Genomic DNA, 15330 nt, shown 5'->3' on the forward strand with positions numbered 1-15330 from the left:
CCGGGTCCTCCTTCTTGCCCTTTTTGAAGACTGGAGTGCCATTTGCTTTCCTCCAATCCTCGGGCACCTCTCCCGTTTCCCAAGACTTGGCAATTCCACATTTTTCAGCTGTAGACATTTTTTCTGGTCCATAGCCTTGCGGGTGCTGTTTTGTCTGCATAAATCCTTTCTTCTCAGCAAAGCGCAAAACAGGCCCCGTTTTGCAGATGTCGGTGATGTCTCCAAGGCAGCCGTGGATCGTTATTTTTCCCAGGCAGTTCCGTTCTTCCCAGGAAAGTGCAAACAAGACCTTATCTTGCAAGGGTTCAGTGTGGTTTGTAGTTGCTTTTGGTAAATATGAGCAGAACTTTAAAAGTTCAGCAAATCCAGCTTACCAAGTAACATGAAGCAAAGAATATATTAATTTCCTACAACCTTATATCTCTAAAGAGTTCATTATATTTAGCATGCATCTACTTAAGTTAAATGATTAATATTAAACTTAAATTGGGCTCATCCACTGACCCATTGCCATACAGTTCACTTATTTAGCAGGGAGAGCTCACCCAGGCTCTCATGTTTAGAGAATAAAGTGGTTGAGTCGCAGTCAAATTCACACAGCAGGGAAAGTCTGCACAGAACCCCCTGCGCCAACAAAGCCCCTGCGCCAGGGGGGTTCTGACACACACACACTGCCCGGGGGGGTTTCTGACACACACACACTGCCCGGGGGGGTTTCTGACACACACACACTGCCCAGGGGGGTTTCTGACACACACACACTGCCCGGGGGGGTTTCTGACACACACACACTGCCCGGGGGGGTTTCTGACACACACACACTGCCCGGGGGGGTTTCTGACACACACACACTGCCCGGGGGGGTTTCTGACACACACACACTGCCCGGGGGGGTTTCTGACACACACACACTGCCCGGGGGGGTTTCTGACACACACACACTGCCCGGGGGGGTTTCTGACACACACACACTGCCCAGGCCTCGCATAGAACAACTCATGAGGTTCAATGTGCTGGTATTTTATACAGAAGAACTTTTGTCTCCAAAATATGATTCTGGGGAGGGGGGGTGGAAAAGAACTTTCGTAAGCAAACACATTAAATTGCCCATCACTGCAGTGAAAAAAATGGAATTTTTTTATTCAGAAAGCAATATATAAATATACAGCTTAGAAAACTTTATCACTATGAACACATATATCTAAGCAATAAACTGGAATGTCATTCCATCAAAGCTCTCCACAGTATAAATGAAATCAAACCGGTCTGATTTGAAAACCAGCCGGATCCATATGGTTATTTTCCCACAATGACACCACTTGCAGCACCAACACAAATATTTGTGTACGCTGTTGCCTGAAGTATAGAAATCATTTTACAACATGTAATTGTGTTTTTAATGAATTCCAGATTCGTTAAAGAACACTGGGAGTCAGTTCTGTCTCACAGTGGCCCAACAGTTTTAAAATCTGTATCTGAAATTACACACGTGATCACGATTTTTTTCTTTTTTTGAAGTTGATCGTTGTTGTTAGAAAAAGGACAATAAAAGAGAACAAAGAATCCTGTCCAAACCCTCTCGGTTTGAGAAAGATCTCCCTTTGAATGTATGGGTTCAACTCCCAGAACTCACACAATGACCTGGGACAAAGTTTGTTATCTGCAGTTTCTTTTACGCATGGACCTGAAGACTTATCCACATTTTTAAGTGCTGCAAAATCTCTTTTTCTCAGATCATGCAGGGCCATTATCTGTTTTGATTTGTGTAGGGACACCCATGACAGCAAAAGCCTGTAATAGATGACGCTTTACCGCTTTTGCGTTTGCTGAGGTCAAGGCTGTAGCCCACAGCGGTCCTGAACAGGTATCTATGGAGACGTGAATGTACTTTTGTCTGCCAAATGGTGCAAATCCAGTAATATCAGTTTGCCATAACTGACCTGGCTGCAAGCCCCGAGGATTTTCTCCCTTTTGTTGGAGAGGGACTATGCGGGCACAATCAGGACAAGCTGCGATAATGGCTCGAGCTTGTTCCTTTGTAATTGTAAACTGCTTTCGGAGTGCTGCTGAGGATTGATGAAAGAATTCATGAGCTTGTCTGGCTTGTTCAAAAGGGGATATATCTGCTACTGCCACAAGTTTGTCTATGGTGCTGTTTCCCTCTACTAGACCACCTGGTATGTTAGTATGGCTTTTTATATGCATGATAAATACTGGTGCTGTCCTATAATCTAATACGTTCCACAAATCTAACAATGCTTCAAACAACAAGGAATTGGAAACTCGCTGCAAAAAGCGCTCTATGTATTCTTTGTACAACTCCCACAACATAAAGAGAATCTGCTACCAGATTAACTGGAGAGTTATGCCATTCTTGCAATGCTGCTAAGCATATTGAGGGCAGTTTCTTTTAATATGTCCTGTCTGTCCGCAAGTAAAACATGCTAGGCCACAAGAAGAAGGGCTTCCACCTTTCATTGAAGGCTTAAGTGCTGCAGCCAAGGCTGCAGCGTGGGCTTGAGCATGTATTTTGCCTTTTCTACCTCCTGTTGCAGAATCGGTACCTGTGTGCAAGCTTCCACCATCTCTGCTAAAGAAGCAGATTTTCCCAAACCGGCTAATATCTGTTGGCATTGGGTGTTTGCATTCATCATGGCCAGATCTTTCCCCACAGCAGCTTTTGCCTCTGGAGTCACGTTAGGAGAGGCATCTATCGCTTCTTTTAAACGATCCACAAATGTCATATATGGTTCCCCAGGATCCCACTCTATTGTAGAATAGGGTGGCACAGGGTTACCTCTATTTGGCAATTCTTTCACTGCCGCCAAGGCAAGCCCTTGCGTTTGCTGCAAAATCCTTGGATGAAGTGCTGCCTGAGTAGCACCATCCGCATATTGCCCACGACCCAGTAACTGGTCCATGCTCGCTAACCGCAACGGATCATCAGCTGGTAAACGAACATTTTCTAATACTGCCAATTCCGCCTTCGCCTGCCACGTGTCCAAGAACAGCAAATACCCCGTTGGAGGAAGCAATAACTCCATCAATGCCCTAATATCTGTTTGAGTTAGTACTTGCAAAATCGGGAAACGTGTTTGGGACTCGGAAGTAGAGGTTTGGATGGGCCAGTACATAAAATCCAACTGGGAGATGATGTGTATGTGAAGTCTCTTGCAGAAAAGACTTTGGAACCACAGTGGGAAGGTCCATTTCAGGTCCTCCTAACATCCTTCACTGCTATCACGATTGAAGAACAGAACGCCTGGATCCATCATTCTAGAGTGAAGAAAGCCTGCAAAGCACCATGGAGGGTAACCCAGGTCCAACCTGGAAAACTGTATTTCTCACGGTCAGAGCCTTAGGATATGGTTGGTATGAAAACTGGCATGTGGGGATAACCCAAATGATGGGGAACAATTTGAATCTTTCAGACCATCGGATATGCACGGTCCTCCCAAGAGGAAGGGAATGACCACTGTTTGGTGCACCCCGTCCAGACTGGAGTAGAGAAGGGGGCGGATGGGGAAAGTGGGACGCACACCGGAGGCAAACTTGTCTTTATGGGCAGGACCTGAGTAAAACCAGGGGAAGACGTTTCAAATTGGTACCTTGGAATCCAACTGAAATGACGATTTATTCCAGATGTATGAACTGCACGGATAAAACCACTAGTTGGGAAAAGATTCCAAATTGCAGTGGACGTAGTCAGTCACAGAGCGTAGGAACCTTTAATGTAACCAAGCCAAAAGAGGCCCTCTGGATTTCAGAGTTTTGCCAGATGGTTTATTCCTCAACTAGGAGATAGTGAACTAGAAAAAGCCATAGGAAATATACCATCCACAACCTAGAAAATTAAAAATGTCACTACGGCTGCTCTTCAGGGGCTCCAGGAAGAGATGTCATCACTAAGCAAGATAGTCCTACAAAATCGCATAGTCCTGGACCTCCTGACTGCAAAAGAAGGAGGAGTTTGTGTGGTGATAAACCAAAGCTGTTGTTCATATATTAATCAGGAGAAACGGGAGAAAACAGATATTCAAAAGATACGGGAACACTCTCGGATCCTCCATCTAGTTACTAGAGACAATACAACAGGGGGATTCTCTAATTTATGGGAAGGCCTCACTTCCTGGCTTCCCAACTTAACCTGGTTACGATCCTTATTTGGAGCTTTAGTGGGAATATCAGCTTCAGGGATACTGGTCTGTATGACGATGAGGTGTTCCCTGTGGTGTTGCCAGAGTGCCGGGACACTTGGAGCAACTGGAAGAAACATCAACTAAGGCAGGAGCAAGAATCTAATAGGTATTTTGTAAAGACATTGGATAAAGAATAATCATATCAGTAACAGAATTAACTAACCTGTTAGAAAAGGGGGAATGATACAGGGGATTGACAATTAACTAATTAACTCTGAAAGAACTAAACCTACCCCACATCACTAAAGAGCCAACAGAGAGCTAACGCCTTAACCCACATAGGCTTGCTTAGCTCTGTGTAACTTATTGTACGAGAAACAGGAGTTCGCAGACGCCTTGCACAGATAATAATCCTTGGTGCATCCTTGGGTGAACCAGATAACAGAAACCTGGGCACAGGACAGGAGATACGCCAGTTTAACCAGCTCAGCAGGCTGAGACCCAACCAACTCATCACACTGGACCAACGGTGACCGCGTACAGAGAAGAGGACCCGGGGTCACGATCACTGCGCAGCCGCAACCAGGAGGAGCCGGAGGTGGAGACTCTGGAAATGGTCTCCTGAACTCATTGTAATCAGAACGGCCTTCTCAGGGACAGGGTATGAATATGTACAGGCGCTCCTAAAACTGCCATGAATACCTAACACTTTACTGTATTTAACCAAGCTCACAGCTACTGTAAAATACACACGTATTAGGTGAAATTATTCTCCGTGTGTCCGACATTGTAGATAAACACGTAAAATCCATATGTTCCTTACAACCTCAAGGTTTGTAAGGTCAGCGCCACGCCTCAAGGGCTCAAAATGGTGCCAGAATCACCTCAGGGCTCAAATGGTGGCCCCTGGGGTGTTGGGATCACCTCACGCCAAGAAAACCCTTGAGGAGCTGGAGTGAGCTCAGAGGAGGGAGCGGAGCTGGGGAAGGGGCTGGAGAAGGAGGTTGAGGTTGGAAATTGGGGGTAATTTCTTCCCCAAAGGCTGTGGGGCGTTGGAACAGGCTGCCCAGGGCAGTGCTGGAGTCGCCATCCCTGGAGGGGCGAACAGACGAGGTTCTTGGGGACGTTTCAGTGCTGGGGTTGGGTTAATGGACTCAACGACCTTGAGGGGCTTTTCCGCCCAAAACAAGGGGCTAATTGGCCGCTTTTGGGCATTCCTGCACAGCCGCTGTCTCCTGGCCGGTCGGGCCGGCTCGGGGGGACACCGGGGGTGTCTCCGCAGACATGGGGGGTTCATCCCGGCTCCGTTTCTCTCCCTCCAGCCCTCAGGATCCTGGAGCGGGACCCCGACCCCTCCACCCGCACCCTGGCAGGTCAGACCATGCTCCTCCTCACCACCAGGACGAATCAGCCGAGACAGCGGCCGACCCTGCGGTCCCTCTTCTGCTGGCGCAGCTAAGCCCGGCTTAAGCGCAGCTTTTCTCACCAAAACACCTGGATTTTCTGACAATAACTCCAAAAAGGAGCCGAGTTTAACCCCATTAAGATCATAGGGAAGATCCCAATTAAGGAAATCCACACTAATAAAAAAGCTGAGTTTACCCCCATTAAGATCGTAGGGAAGATCCCAATTAAGGAAGCTCACACTAATAAAAATGCCAAGTTTATCCCCATTAAGCAGCAGCAAAGTCCAGCCCAGAGGGCAGCGAAACCCCCAGTATTTTGCATTTGAGAAGAGCCCAGGATGTTCATCCCAGTTTGAGAAACAAAAACGGGGCAAAATGGGGATTTTGCTGCAAACGCGAGAACTTGAGCATCCGGGTGTTTCATGCGGGGGTCGCTCGGGGGGAATAAAATGCTTGAGGCCCAAAGGGATTTGTGGGAAATTGGCGACGGGCGTTTCAACTCCAGTTGGGCATCGGGGGAATGGTTGGACTCGATGATCTTAAAGGTCTTTTCCAATGCAAGTTATCTGGGGATTCTATAAACCAGAGGAAACTGGGGGGGTTAAATTGTGGTGCAGGGGGGAAAAGTGGGGGACGTGTCCCCCCTTGTGGCCCTCATATCCCTTCCAGGTCCCCTTTCTCCCCCCACCCCCATGTTGCCCCTGATGTCCCCTCTATGTCCTCTGTGCCCTCCCCATCCCGTGTGTCACAGAGGCACCCCGATAGTTTTAGGCAGACAACGGGGTCCAAAACAAACTTTTATTCTGGTCAAAAAGGTGCAGCAGATTAACCGGTAAAGAACGGGGTTTTAGCTCTCCAAGAACATAAATACAGGTTCGAGTATCAGTTGAGGAAGTTATTGGGGTGCAGCAAATAATAACAATGGGGATCCACAGTGTGCACACACGTGGCTCACCAAACACAACGCCAGAGCCGCCCCTGACTCCGGGAAAAGTGTGCACTTGCCTGAATCTGGCAAGGAATTACTAAAGAAAATACATGTCCTTATATTTAAGCACGGAATACGCTCACTTTGCCTAAGTGAGGAAAAACAAACAGAGCCCCGCGATCCTGCAGGAATTATTTCACTCACCCACACTGGAGATGAGGGAATCCCGGTCCCCGGAGATCACCTCCGGCAGCCACCCTGCCTAAGGGGGAGGGCTCTGGCGGCAGCATTTGGCCCGTGCTCCGAGAGGCCCACACAACAGGCAGCCTGTTTCTGAGCATGGTCTGAAAGAGCATAGAGATTTATTCTAGTCAGCAATGTAGAAAGATTTCTGTATATCTGTTTTGACAACAGAGTCAAGAAGACACGGAAGTGAAAAGGAAACAAGAACCATACGTAGAGCGGAGAATGGGATGAAGCGAGGACTTCAAATTAATACGTACAGAGACCAAAAAATCTCTCATCAGAGTGCTCCCACAATTTATTTCACAGGAATTTTCATGTATAACAGAAGTTTGAATGTATATGTACTGCGAATAAATAAATTGTTTTTGGATTTCAGTAAAGCTTTGACAGTGTCTCTGGCAGCACTGTCCTGGACAAGGTGTCCAGCACACAGCTGGATAAACACACAGTGCAGTGGGTGAGCAACTGGCTGACGGGCTGGGCTCAAAGCGCTCGAGTAAATGGGGTCATGTTGGGTTGGACACCCGTCACTAGTGGGTTCCACAAGCATCCCTCTTAGTGCCAGCAGTCCTGGCTGTACTTACAGACTGGGGCACGAGATGCTGGAGAGCAGCTCTGCAGAGGGATCTGGGCTTTCTGGTTGATGGCAAGCTGAACATGAGCCAACAGTGTCCCTGGAGCCAAGAGGGACCCGTGTCCTGGGGTGCATCCAGCACAGCATCGCCAGCCGGGCCAGCGAGGTGATCGTCCCGCTCTGCTCTGCACTGCTGCGGCCTCACCTGGAGCACTGGGTGCAGTTCTGGGCGCCACGGGATAAAAAGGATATAAAGCTATTGGAGGGTGTCCAGAAGAGGTTGGTGAAGGGTCTGGAGAAGAAGCCATATGAGGAGCAGCTAAAGTCACTTGGCTTGTTCAGCCTGGAGAAGAAAGGACTAAGAAGAGACCTCATCACGGTCCACAGCTTCCTCACAAGGGGAGGAGGAAGGGCAGGCGCTGATCTCTCTGGCAGCAATGGCAGAACCCCAGGGAACGGCAGAAGATGTGCCAGGAGAGGTTTAGGGTGGACATGAGGAAAAGGTTCTTCCCCCAGAGGCGCTGGACACTGAACAGGCTCCCAGGGAGGGGTCACGGCCCAACCTGACAGTGCTCAAGAAGAGACTGGACACCGTCCTCTATGGTTCTCTGGTTCTACTGAACGGGGAAACACAAGTTGGAGCTCTACAGCAGACAGGCGAATGACACCCGGTGTGTCCGGACACCGCCTGTTACATCCTCGGGAGAAGCAGCTTACACCGGGCTCCAGTATTTTTCCATCACACTCCTGATACTCTTTTGAGCACAACAGAAAGACGAGAAAGAAGGTGCTTCAGTGCAGCCCCGTTCCCGCCGGGACTGCACCCGCACCAGACACAGCGAACACAGCTTCGTACTGGTGCCTTCTGCGGGCATTTGGAGCCACAAAAATGAGCGAAGCTGGGAAAAAGTGCCACTTCCAGTGTTCCCCAAATGCACAGGTAAATGCTGTAGATCTTAGAGTGCTTTGGACCCTTGATTTCTTGATACAGCCGTCTGTTATGTAAACGTAGAAGCTGATGTGTCTCTCTGGGTCGTGGCCACATCTGTAGATGAAATATCGGGTTTTTGGAAGTGGTGAGAAGAGGTAATGATCATCTGAACCGTGGGAATTTCTCATGTGAACTGCGCTCGGGTACTCAGGGAACACCTAAAAGTCATGGGTGACGATCACTCATCTTTCGTATTGAATCAGGATTATATTGATCTTGAATACGTAGGCCACGTTTATAATTTCTGCTTTTAGTTCCTTCCTGAAGTACTGCAAAACAAGTTATTGAGAAGAAAGTCCTGCAACGTGTGTTTGCCCTGGATTTGAATTCCACCTGTTGAAGATCCAGGGTTGGGTGTTGGGCTCTCCATTGTCGCATCCATTTCGACAGTGGGGGTTTTGGCATTAATGCCCGGGAGCTGGGCTTTGGCTCCAGAGCCCAGTGTGTCCCAGGGGATGGCCCAGTTGTACTGACTGCAGCCCAAACGTGGCGTGGTTTGGAGATGCTGCTTTTAGACCCAGCTGGTAATGTCTGAACCTCCCAATGCACAGAGAGCTGGGAGATGGTGTGAGCAGTGCACTGACAGCAGTCTCACAACACCGATTCCCAAACTTGTCGTTTTTCAGTTTTTGCTGGGCACCTTTCTGGGTTTGATGTCCTGCTCCTTATTTCCCAAGGACCCATGTCCATTAATGGCAAGAGAGTCCAGTGCAGGATAAGTAAACGGCTTCGCTCCTCATCTGGTAACAGTTTGACATCAGCAAAGCTCAACTGACCTCATTCAGGATAACTTTAGGGTTATCTGGAGCTCATGAGAACTCCTAAGATAACTTTAAGAGTTCTAAAATATCCGAACATGGTCCCACAAAACCTTGGTGATGTGGTCCCAGCAACAGACCGCGTACTGCTCCATTTAGTCCATGTTTATTGTTCTGCTTACAATCGATGACAACTCTTTTCTCCTGCAGCAGAAGTACAGCCACATCCCCTGTGTCTGGGAAAAGCGACCCTCAGGCTGGAAAACAGCTCATCGGGAGGAGGCGATGGGAGAAGGTGCCGTGCGTGTGGCACCGGGGATGAACTGACACCCTCAGTTTGGCATCTGGATCCGTGCTGGGCTTGCACATGGACTAAGCCCCAGCTCAGAGCACAAACTGCTGCTCCCAGCCCTGGGTGCCAAGCGCTGGTCCTGCTCTCCCCTCCCTGGTGCAGCCCGAGTGCACGACTGCCCTGCCTGCTCCTGCCTTGGGGCCTGGGGAGCTCGGGTGAAAAGGAAAGACGGACTGGTGTGGGCATGGGATCTCTTAAGTGTCCTGGGATTGCTTTGCTAATCACTCTGTAAGGGTTCCTGGGCTATTAAGTCCATAGGTGCCCAGAGAGGCAAATTAAGTCCAGAAACCAACTTTCCAATTAAGGTTTCCTTCTTACAAAAAAAGACACTTCCATTTTCTCATCAGCAACAGCTGGAAGGTCTGGCTGGGATTCAGCGCCGCCAGGAAAGTGAACTGTCCCAGGAACGTTCCCTGCTCCTCGCGTTCTTCCTTGAAGCCCTGCAGAAAAACGGGGTGGAGAAAACAAGAACGTCTGGTGCACCATGGAAGACCGAACTTCAGCCGGTGAAGTACGGGGTCATTTCAGCTACGTGGTCCAAGGACAATGAGCACAAGGACAAGACCTGAAGCTGCAGGGGGCAGCACGTCACACTTGCCTACTCAACGAGTCCAGGCTGGCAGCCAGAAAAGGAGCAGACGCTCCCAGGGAGAGGGAGGTGACCTGGGGATCACAAATGCCACTGGGGCTGGAAGCCAAGAAGGTCTAGGACACCTGTCGAAATAATAAAAGAAATAAAATGAATTCAAAAGATGGTTTGTAACTTATGGATGTAATTCGGAATACACAGGAGTGCTAAGCTACAGACTCACGGCAGTCACACTTCTTGCATCCTGCTCTGGTGTTGTCCTTATTGCCACCTGAAAGAGAAAATCTCATCAATTTGATGTTGCTAAGCAGAACTCTCAAGTTTCTTTTAAATCTGGCCTAACAAAGTCACCATGCAGACAGGAGTTATCACTTCTCCGGATACTAAATACACTAAAATCTCTTAAAAATAACTTAAAGAAAAGCAAACCAGTGCATTTCTAAGGTCACTTTTCTGTGCAGCAATTTATCAGAACAAATTTGGCGACTATAAACGGCTATGGATCATTTAGTTTTACATAACTTATTGCCAAATCCCCACTTGATTCATTATGACCTTTCCATTATAATTTTAACAATTATTCAACTTCTCTGAAAGCTTATGCATTTCTTCAGTTACAGTATGAACACAGTAACAGCTGTGACACTCCAGTGATCCACAACAAGTGTACTTATAAATTATAGCAGTGCGTGGGTGCTGACAGACATTCAATGGAAACTCTGAAGTAATTGACATTTTAATTGCAAGACTTGTCTTAAAAAGGCAATTAAAAAAAGATAAATAATCACTCCTGAAAAGTGGCAAAAGACAGAGAGAAAAATGTTTTTAAAAAGCGAAACAAATTGCTAGGTGATTCTGAATCCAGGAAACGTGGCACCACATACAAAGAACTAATGGGTGCAAGAAAGTAAATGTGAATTAAAGTTAAAAGAGTAACAGAAAAGCGTGGAGATAGCGGATCAGAACAGTACAAACTTCAGTTACACAAAGTGCGCAATTTTCCCATCTGAGCCCACAGTTTAGTTAAACAGACACAACAGGACAGGACTCTGAAAAAGAGAAACCCCAGAGACCCATCCTCAAAACCAGATCGGTGGTATTTTTACCTTCTGAGCCTGTGTAATGAAAGTCACAACTGAATTTCCAAAATAAACAGGTGCCTGTCCTGGTTTTGTTAAAAAACAAGTTTCTCTTGTAGTGAATTTCCCTGTCAGCGAAAGCTCCATATCAGCTGCATTTTCCTGGAGAACCAGATCCATGTTTTGGTGAACACAGCAATGGGATGTGAGGTTATTGATAAGCACGGATGGACATCTCGTGAGAGGGACAACGAGAAACTGGTGACCAAAAACTGACCAAGTGTGTATAACATCCCATTCACGTGAATACTTCATAGAAAAGTGGGAGATCACGAGGATCTCGTCCCTTTTCCCTGTGGTGACATTAGGAGAGGACCTTGCGAGTCGTCCCTGCGAACTGAGGCCAGTGACAGACTGAATCCAGCTCCGGTTGCTGCAGAGTCCAGTCCAGGACTTCGGGTGCCTGCTCTGCAGTTGCCGGGACTTTCAAGATTGGTTTTCTATATTTTGTATTATTTTCTCTATTTTATCAGTAGCATTAGTAAAACATTTTTAATTTCCCAACTCTCTTCCCTCTGTCCTCCTTTCCCTCCTGATCGCCTGTGCTGAGTGGGAAGGGCAAAAGAGGGAAGTGGGGGGAGAGGGGTTTCACAATACATCTGCTAGGGTTTGATTGTCACCCCACAATCTAAACCCTCGACAGTGCCCTTCTATCTTCAGCTGAACAGAGTATGAAAAAATCAGTGCCTTCAACAGTTATATACAGCTTTCTGCATAACTAGGTCATTTATGTAAATAAATAATTAAGCAAACATAACAAGAAACCCATGACGGAAATCAGAAAACCAGAAAGGGGGTACATCATCTCCAATAATTTAAACTTTGATTTACTGAGACAAGCACCGTCTTCAGAAAATCTTACTCAAATATACAGAGAACCCTTCAAACCCCAGGCTGGAAAACTCACTTGAAAACTTGGACAACTTACTGGTCTATGCCATGAAGAGTGCTGGAAAGCTGAGCAATAACAATACATACGCTCCATTATAACACATGGTTTTCTGCCATCATCTTCAGGGTCTATAAACTCAGCAGTGCTTAGGCGCATGTTTTACGGCTGTCTTTTGAGGGAAATCCAGGAGGGTCAAGGAGGTAAGGAACAGGGAAGGAAATGTCAAGAAACAAGGAACAAAAGTACACCTGTACCTTGCAATGTCATGTCAAAGAAATACTCAAAACAGTCAAACGCTCCTCACGTCTCAGGATCAAGAAAGAACGATGAAGCAATGGCCGTATGTTGGTCTAACGTACATCTAAACCCCTTGCAAACAGAGCAGGTGTTCCTGCTTGTCCTGCCTCCCCACCATTCTCAGCGGGTCTATTGAAGCAATAATCTAGTGGGACACAAACAATCCAGAACAAAAAACGGCAAGGAAAACCAAGCCTAAGAACAACCACCACTCTTTGGATCCAGCTTTGCAGAAGGTGGCTTATACTAACAGGCGACAGGAACACAGCACTTGGTCCTCATCCACCCGAAACGCTGCGGAGAGGCCCCGCAGGCCTAGAAGGGAGCGAGTGCACGGCTGCGCTCAGCCCCTGCCCGCTTCCCTCAGCCCGCTTCCCGGCCTCCCTCCCGCTACCGCAACGCCGCCTGGTTCAGAGCCCCGGCTGTGCCGCCCGGAGCAACGCTTCTCCACGGCAGCCCCGGGAAACGCGCCCGCCCCGCCTCTCGCTGCACGCGCGGCCCCGCCACCTTCCCGCGTCATTTTCCATCGGCCCGCCGCTTATTTCCCCTTTCCAACACGCCAGCCGTGGGCCCAGGCGGCCACTGAGACTGCCGGCCCCGCAAACCTGGCTGGGAGCCCCTTACCCGGCAGCGCCTCCGCACCTCCCGCCGCCGTCCTCGCCCGGACTGGACTGGCGGCGCCGCCTCTCCCGCCGGAAGGCTTTGCCCGGCGCACTCTTGGACCGTACCTCTCACAGGGAGGACGGGGGACCTCAGCACCGGGCGGGAGTCACGGGGAGGGGCTGCAGATGTCTGGAGAAGGCTGCAGGTCTTTCTGAAAGGAAGTTGTTCCTCAGTGACTCCCGTAGAGACTTCAAACGGGGACTCATCCCTTCGTCCTTCTTCCTTCGTCCTGGCTTGGGCAGCCACCTCCCCACCTCCCTGGGCTGCGTAGATGCGTCCGAGATGGCGGGAGGTTCGGAGGGGCGGGCAGCGTTGCAGGCGAAGCGTAACCGCCTGCCGGGCCTGGATGGTTGGTCCCCTGCTGGGACTCGCTTTTCCCCACCATGAGCAACATCTGCATCCAGGAGCCCCCCACCAACGGCAAGGGAGCTCGCCGGGGGCAGGGGCTGCCGTGGGCGAGCCCAGGCCGGCGGGGGTGAGGGAGCTGCGCTGCCCCGCAGGGAGGGGGCTGCGGGCGGGAGCCGCTGCTGGCGCGCGTGCGCGGGGCGTGGGGCGCGGGGCCGCTCGGGGCGTGGATCGCGCGCTCTGCGAGGAGCCGGGTGCGGGGGTCGCGGTGTGCACAGGGGCTGCTGCTGAATGGTGCGGGGTGTGAAGGAATTGCGTGTGGCAGGGCTGGGGGAGGTGAGGAGGACACGGGTGTGGTGGTGGCGGTGGTGTCCGCGTTGCGGGCCGGTTTGAATAGTTTGAGGCGGTGCAGCCCCTGAAGATGCGGCCTGAGGCGAAGGCGGTGTGTGCTGTGTGGGGCCATGGCACAGCAGCCCTTGAAGGGTTTCGTTTCCTCTGTTCTTGACTGTAGCCTAAGTTCTTCATTTTAATATGATCTTTCATTTGATTTAATGGTATTGCTCATGAGAGAGGTATAATGCCTTTGGAGATTTAAGGCAGAATTGTGTTTCCTATGTTGCTTCATTATGGAAGCGATAAAGGGTATCTAGGTTTCTCTCGTGTGTCGGGTACCACAGCTTATTGGCCTCAAAGCCTTGCTATGTGCATCGATCCAGAACTGCATCTTAGGAACTGGCAATGCTGTCTGGGATAACAGCAGCTGCCTGGCACATTCGAATGTCTGCTGCTGTTAGTAATGTAAGGAGTTCAGAAGCACTGGTTTAACTTAGCAAAGATATTATTTGCACAGTGACAAAGTTACCATAAAACTAATGATGTATTTATCTCTATAGGTTTTGTCGCGGACAACAGCAGGAGATATAGATACAGAGCTATGGTCAAAAGAAGCACCAGAAGCATGTGGAAATTTCATCCAGCTTTGTATGGAAGGCAATGACTGAATGGGATAGGAGTTGTTAAAATTATTTTATATTCAGTGTTGTTCTCTTCGTGCCTTTTCTGTAAAATAGAGGTTATAACTATGCTGACCAAACTATTACAGTAGAGCTCCAGGCTTTCTAACTTATTTGTGTAGTTTGGGTGCCTGTCAGCTTCAGTTAGTGCTCAGACTACTTGGTGCTGAGTCCTGTAGCAAAATAAATGGAAAAAATCATCCTCAGCCCTAAGGATTTAGGTAAAATAGAAAAGACAACAGTGAACAGAGTGATAGAGAATATTACAGTGAGACAGTATCGCTTAGGATGATGGTAGAGATTTATTGTAACGGTAGTTTTAACTACTTTTCTTTGTTGTTTTGTCAGACTGAGTACACTCGTTTACCTTAACGTGTTCACCTGCAGTTCTGCTCTTAGTGTGTGTCTGGTGTTAATATTGCATTTAACTTGGTTGCTTTGATGTTCTTCCCTTTCATACCAAATACTTGCTTTTCACTTTAAAAGGATCTAAATAGAACTTCTCTTTCATGAGAAGCCTAGTTTCAGTGTTTCGTGCTGTCTTCAAATCAGTCTTAAAATCTCATCTTCATGTTTGTCCTGACTAAATTCTGGACTGGCTTCAGCTGGGAAAATAAGCAAATAAACTGTTCATGAAGAATTTGTGTTTGCTGTTTATAACAGAATGAAACCTGTTTTTCCAAACCTCATTGCTTGTTTCTAATATGTCTGGATCAAGATCTCTATAGTTCTGGACATTATCGTAATCTTGGTTAAACTAAAGTATGTGGACTTCAGTACCAACTTTCGTTCTCTGTTTTTGATAAGAAAAATTGAAGGTCAAAGTTAATAACAGGATTCTTTGACATCTGCAAATCAGAATCCTGCTGTGAACGTTTGTTTGGTTGCCAGATGCATTGAGTCTTGCTTTTTTCCAGTGTAAGAAGGGTAAACTTTCAAGGACTGAGGGTAAGAGGAAAGTCTGCAAGTAGCTGACGAGTCCTCCAGCAGACCTGGGA

At 48.3% G+C, this 15330-nt stretch overlaps 1 long non-coding RNA gene across 2 annotated transcripts; it reads left to right on the forward strand.

Annotated features, from left to right (window-relative positions):
- Positions 1–12993: 12993 nt before the first annotated feature.
- On the forward strand, positions 12994–14972 carry LOC139825629 (uncharacterized). Of its 2 annotated transcripts, none has more exons than XR_011735823.1 (2): positions 12994–13449; positions 14213–14972. It is a non-coding gene; the product is annotated as an uncharacterized lncRNA (long non-coding RNA). The 2 variants fall into 2 exon arrangements; XR_011735822.1 differs by lacking the exon at positions 12994–13449 and adding an exon at positions 13529–13613.
- The last annotated feature ends 358 nt before the right edge of the window (positions 14973–15330 follow it).

Source organism: Patagioenas fasciata, chromosome 25 (genome assembly GCF_037038585.1).
Source record: "Patagioenas fasciata isolate bPatFas1 chromosome 25, bPatFas1.hap1, whole genome shotgun sequence".
Classification (NCBI taxonomy): Eukaryota; Metazoa; Chordata; class Aves; order Columbiformes; family Columbidae; genus Patagioenas; species Patagioenas fasciata.